Below are 6,747 nucleotides of genomic sequence, written 5' to 3' on the forward strand. Positions count from 1 at the left end.
CTCATAATGTCATTTTTCTTGCAATAATGGAGCCGCTCACAAGCCCTAACCCGGAGAGGTTCTCTAAAGCGTTGGGGCTGGTCTACATGGGCTCGAACGCTAATGGAAAGATTTGGATTTTTGTAGAGGAGGGGGCGAGCTTTGCCACGGAGGATGACTCGGATTCCACGTTGCATGGGCAAGGATTTGTTGGTCCATTTTTGGAAAATGCCAATTTGAATTCAAATGCAACAACGTGTGTCACACATCCTCCCTCACCTCATCTCGTCTTGGATGAATGCAAGGGGGGTCGAGTTCCCGGTGCTCAGCCGCCGGAATCCTCGCCGGAAAAGCTGGCGTTGCCAGCGAAAACTTGGAAGGGGCGAAAGAACCCCTCGTCCACGTGGGGATGGGGACCGTGGAGGGAGCATCAGCCGCGCACAATCCGCAGAAAGCTGAGCCAATCATCTTCGACGCCGACAAGATCAAATCCTTGGGGATAGCCGGATGTGTTGATGGTACACCATCCCTTTCCTTTTCCGATTTAGAAACGGATTACCTCTCGGAGAAGCTAGGGCTAGCCATTGTTGGAAAGTTCTCCCATTTGCTCCCATCCACATATCAAATTAAAAAAACCCTAGGAGGTTTGGGATTAGTTGGCTCATTCTCTTGGAAATACTTGAATGCTAAGCACATTTTACTCCAATTCCAAGAGGTGGCCGACTATGTTAAGGTTTTAAATGGTCCTAATGGGAGTCTGAATTGGTATGTTGGTATCTACCCGATGAGGGTGTTCAAATGGGCGCCAGATTTTGATACCTTCTTTGAAACGCCGATTGTTGCCGATTGGTGTAACATCATAGGAATACCGGCCCATCTATATGAGGAATCGGCTATCATGGCAATCGGCAAACTCCTAGGCAAGCCATTACAAGCCGACCATGCCACAATTCATCAAACCCGTCTCTCATTCGCTAGGATATGTGTAGATATTGATATCTCTATCCCCCCGACGGAAGAGATTATCATCAATATCCGAGGAAAAGAATCAAGATACAAAGTGGAATGGGACCGTATTCCGTTGTTTTGTGCCAATTGTAAGCATGTTGGGCACGTGAAAGATGATTGTCACGCATCGGGAAGGAAGTCACGTGGAGGAGGCAAGGATAGCCGTGGACCAACAAAGGAGGCTTACTCGAACCTTATCCCCAAGGCCACCCGCCGATAGTGGCGTCCAAAGGCGTCGACTAGGGTTGGCACTTTACCGAACATTGATCACAAGAATAAGGGGAAAGAAAGTGCCAACCAAGAGGAGAACAAGGAGGGCACAATGGATGCCGATCCGCCGAGCTCAAGAGAGGCCTTTGGGAGTCAACAAAGTGTGGATGAGGATGGGTTCCAATTGGTGTCACGAAAAAGGAAAGGAAAGGCTCGTTAGGGAGAAACGCACTCCAAAGCTCAACACATCGATTACTGGCGCTCAAAAGACAATGTGGCTACGGTTTCATTTCTTCGAGATGAACCTAGCGCGAATGAGCCGAGCACTTGCTCAATGAATGTCTCATGTGTGCTCCCCGACCGGGAGAAGGATGGCTTCATCGAGGAACTTGATCCGGGAGGGATTATCCTTCGCGGGGATATCCCTATTGCGGGTCTCAATTGAGGGATGAAGTTATGTTTTGTGATGGGAAGATTCCGTCATTTCAATTGTAATAGAATTGCTAAGAGTACATTGATGACCACTCTGGTTGATAGGGAGGTCCTCGTTGTACTCTAATTGGTTGTTGCGAATCGCCACTTTTGGGCGATTCGGTGTTTTGGTTGTTCGTTACAATTGACTTTGGTAATGCACAGGTGTGGGTCCGCCTCAACCCTCCAACTTCGTGGTGTTTATAATAAAAAAAATGGAGGATGACTCGGATCAGGTCCTCTCCGGTAAATTCTCTTTACCTCGCCTTCCTAGTCACATTCATGTTTCGGCTATTTATGCTAAGTGTACAAGGACGGAAAGACAATACCTTTGGGATAAGATGAGGGACCTCCATCTCCTCACCGAAGGTTACCCATGGATCGTCGGTGGAGACTTCAATACCATTTTGATACCCCAAGATAGAGTTGGCAGCGACACCAACCGGCAAGCCTAGATGATTGACTTCGCCGAGGCCATTGAGGACTGCAGATTACTCGACCCGAGATTTGATGGCTCGACCTTCACATGGGCCAAGAATGGACTCTTTGAAAGGCTCGATAGAATTTTGGTGAGCGAGGCGTGGACCCAGATCTTTGAAGCCACAAGGGTCACTAACTTGCCGCGAGTATCCTCAGACCACGGACCAGTGCTGGTTAGATGTAAAAGAGCCAACAACCACACGGGAGGAAGGGCCTTTAAATTCTAAAACATGTGGATTCAGCATGAAGGGTTTAAGGCGTTAGTCCTAGAGGATTGGAGGCAACCCACCGAGGTGGAGGGCCTCCTTGACCTTCAAATAAAGCTCGCAAGGGTTAAACGGGCACTCAAGCAGTGGAATAGAGAAGTGTTTGGGAACATACACATGAACCTTAGGTCCATGGAGGAGAATGTGGCACTGGCTCAAAGCGAGTTCGAGACACATCCGTCACCAGAAAACAGAACACTTGTGAACAAGCTTATCGCCGAATACATACTCCTCCTCAAGATGGAGGAAGATTTTTGGTGCCAGGAAGCGACGCTCCGATGGGTAGCGGATGGAGACAAGAATACGAGATTCTATCAAAGTTGGGTAAAACAAAAGAGGATCCGCCTGCGTATCCACAGAATCAGTGTGAATGGGCAAGAAGTCACAGATGAGAACATGATCAAGGATTAGACGGTCGATTTCTTCCAAAAGTTGCTTGCCCCCGCAAACCCGGAGCTCGCCGAACCAGACCTCAAGCCGATCCAACAACTCCCCTCCTCGGACCATCTGGAGGACCTTCCTAAACCTCCGAATGAGGATGAAGTCAAGCGGGGCCGTTTTTGACATTTCTTGAAATAGTGCACTGGGGCCGGATGGTTTTCCAGCTACCTTTTACCAAACATGCTGGGACATCGTGGGTCCGGACGTGGTGAAGGCGGTGTGACAATTCTTTCTTGGTGCTTTCCTCCCCCGGGGCATCACTGTGACGAGCATTGTTCGCATTCCTAAGAAGCATGTGCCGGAGACTTGGGGGGATTACCGGCCTATCAGCCTATGTAACGTTATCAATAAATTCGTCACAAAAATCCTCACAAAGAGACTCACGCCCTTCCTCCCTCGGGTCATCGTCCCGAACCAAAGTGGCTTCGTGAAGGGGCGGCTCTTAAACGACAATGCCCTCCTTGCCCAAGAGATGTTCCACGAGCTACCAAGATGCGCGTCAACCCCGAATGTGGCAATTAAAATCGACATGGCCAAGGCCTATGACCGTGTCCAATGGCCCTTCCTCCTCAAGATCCTTCGACAGATGGGCTTCCTGGAGGCATGGATCTCCTTGATTGAACGATGCATTGGCACGTGTTGGTTCTCGGTATTAGTCAATGGGGCTTCATCGGGATTCTTCAAATCCACCCGAGGGCTAAGGCAAGGAGACCCCATATCCCCGACCCTTTTTGTGATCGCGGTAGACTACTCTCGCGGGTGCTTGATAAGCTGATCCTGGGACATCGAGACATGATTTTCAAGGCTTCTCGACACTGCATGGAGATAAGCCATCTAGCCAACGCCGATGATATCATCATTTTCACTCAAGCGGCTCCAAACTCCTTGAGACGACTGAGATCATGCCTTGATGAATATGCGGAGGTGTCGGGCCAACAAATTAACCTCGCCAAGAGTAACTTCTGCATCGCCGAGTGTCACGAACAATGGGCCAACTCAATCCAGATGGAAGGGGGTTTCTCACGAGGAACATTCCCTTTCCTTTATTTAGGCGTGCCCATTTATCGTGGTGTTAAACGAACTAACATGTTTATGTTCCTTCGTGAGAAAATATCCGTAAGAATCTCTGGATGGCTCACCGACACCTCTCTTTTGGGGGGAGGCTGGCGCTTATCAAAAGCACGGTCTAAGCAGTGCCAATTCACATCTTTCAAGCCATTGAACCAACCGCCGGTGCTCTCAAGCAGCTGGACCAACAATTGGCTAGGTTCTTTTGGGGATCATCCAATGACAAGGAAAGGACCCATTAGATCGGATGGGACCAAGTTTGCCTTTCTACCGCTTAGGGAGGTTTAGGCATACACAAGTTCAAAGAGGTTCTGCGAGCCTTCAGCATCAAGTTGTGGTGGCACTTTCTCGGCCCATCTCGACCTGACCAAGGAATTTGGGCGGCTAATTTGGGTCGAAGCGGATGCAGAACAAGTGGTCAAGCTCATTAATAGCACTTCATGGGGGCCTGCACACACCCGCCGAGCCATGGTGTGCATTGGCATCCTCATGCGCCAACACACCATCCGAACCATATTCATCCATAGGGAAGGAAACAAAACAGCCGATTACCTAGCCAAATTGGGTCTTGACCGAACCACCTTCTGCCGCATGTCTGCAGAAACAGCCCCAAGAGTGCTAAAAGCCATTGCCCGTATGGACGAGATGGGAATTCCCAACATCCGGGTGAGCGATATAAGAGACTGGATGACTCCGCCGATCCGGAACCAAGAGACGCTACAGAGTATGCAGGTGTCAAGCCACTCCCGGCATGTCCCCTCCTTATTCTTATAGTGTAATGTTCTAGGGTACTTTGTAATTATTGTTTGGTTTCCTAGGCATAGTTTGATCGGCCCCTTGTAATTCTTTGAATGTAACCTTTTGATGTGATATATAGGGATGAGGGACCCACGAACCCTCCACCGAGACGGTGTTTATCTAAGAAAAAAAGTTGTGGTGGCGCTTCTGTGAGCAGGCCTCACTATGGGTAAAATATATGATGACCAAATACTGCAGCAATGCTACTCCGCTCAGGTTTTGCCCTACGGGAAGAAATAGTGCAACATGGAAAAGGCTTTAAAAATCCGCACCCAAGCTCAGCCTCACATTTGATGGACGGTGGGACAAGGCAAGATCTACTTTTGGGACGATATTTGGTTGGACAAAGTCGACCTTAGGGGATTATCTATTGACGAAAGGGGAGACCGGAAGGCCATGGTTGAGGACTTCATCCGGAACGGGGTATGGGACGAACCCAAGCTCCAGTTGTTTCACGCACAGGCCGGGCTGCCACAGCGGGCTATTACTCAAATTCTCGACACACCAATTGGCTCAAGAGAACCGGATATTCCAAGGTGGAACCTGTCCTGACTTGGGGACTTCTTGCTCGCCATAACTTGGGAGACCATTCGAACACAAAGACCCATAATCCGGGGCTTTGATGATATTTGGAAGGTTGACCTCTACCCCTAATCTCAATCTTCATTTGGAGGCTGCTATCAAACCGAATAGCGGTCGACACAAAACTCCAATGGCTGAAAATGGAGTTGGTATCCAAATGCCAATGCTGCCCGTGCCGTCCGGGCACTGAGTCACTCCAGCATCTCTTCATCCAAGGCTCGGAGGCAGCCAGGGTTTAGAGAGAATTCGATGCCTGGTTTGAAGGGGCCACCTCACCAATTAGGATCAATGACACCATTCCAGATAGACTTGAGGTCTGGTCACGAAGAATCCAGCAGCCAAGCAAAACACACCTCAACCATGTCATGTCGTATCTCATTTTGTGGTTCCTATGGGCAGAGCGGAATCGAAGCCGACATCAAATGGTCTGGCGGGTCCAAACGTATGTCCGAAATAGCATGGCCAATGGATCCACCAAGCCGAAACATTGGAAGGGTGTGAAGCTTAAGATGAACATACCGATCGAGGCCGAGCTGAGATTACCGAGACCACTCGCCATGCTGATCAAGTGGCAACCCCCAGATTGGCCCTAGATCAAAGTTAACACAGACGGAGCATATGTGGAAGCAACAGACAGAGCCTGAGGGGGAGGCTCTACCTTTCATTGACCAGATGCTGGAAAGGCTGGCGGGCAAGCAATATTTCTGTTTCCTAGACGGGTATAGTGGATCCCGAGGATCAGGAGAAGACAACTTTCACGTGTCCCTTTGGAACGTATGCTTATAGACGGATGCCGTTTGGTCTATGCAATGCGCCAGGCACCTTTCAGCGGTGTATGATGAGTATCTTCTCAGATCTCCTGGAGGATTGCATCGAGATTTTTATGGATGACTTCACTGTGCACGGGAATTCATTTGACTTGTGTTTGACAAGTTTGGATGTAGTGCTGAGGAGGTGTCAGGAGAAGCACTTGGTTTTGAATTTCGAGAAATGCCACTTTATGGTCCCTGAAGAAACTGTCTTAGGGCAAGTAGTCTCGGAAAGAGGGATACAGGTAGACCAGGCGAAGATTGATGTGATCTCAAAACTGCCTTACCCGACAAATCAGAAGGAGGTGAGAGGATTCCTAGGGCATGCAGGATTTTATAGGAGGTTTATAAAGGATTTTGCGAGAATTGCTCAACCACTCACTCACCTGTTGCATAACGATGTTGATTTTGGCTTTGATGAGGAGTGCAAAAAGGCTTTTCAGTTGTTGAAGGATAGGCTAGTATTTGCTCCCATTATTAGAGCGCCCAACTGGAATCTACCCTTTGAAATTATGTGTGATGCAAGAGACTATGTCGTGGGAGCGGTGCTAGGTCAAAGAGTCGATGGGAAAAGCTATGTGATCTTTTATGCTTCAAAAACGCTGAATCAGGCTCAGAGAAATTATGACACTACT

This window comes from Salvia splendens, chromosome 5, assembly GCF_004379255.2.
Source record: "Salvia splendens isolate huo1 chromosome 5, SspV2, whole genome shotgun sequence".
NCBI classification, from domain to species: domain Eukaryota; kingdom Viridiplantae; phylum Streptophyta; class Magnoliopsida; order Lamiales; family Lamiaceae; genus Salvia; species Salvia splendens.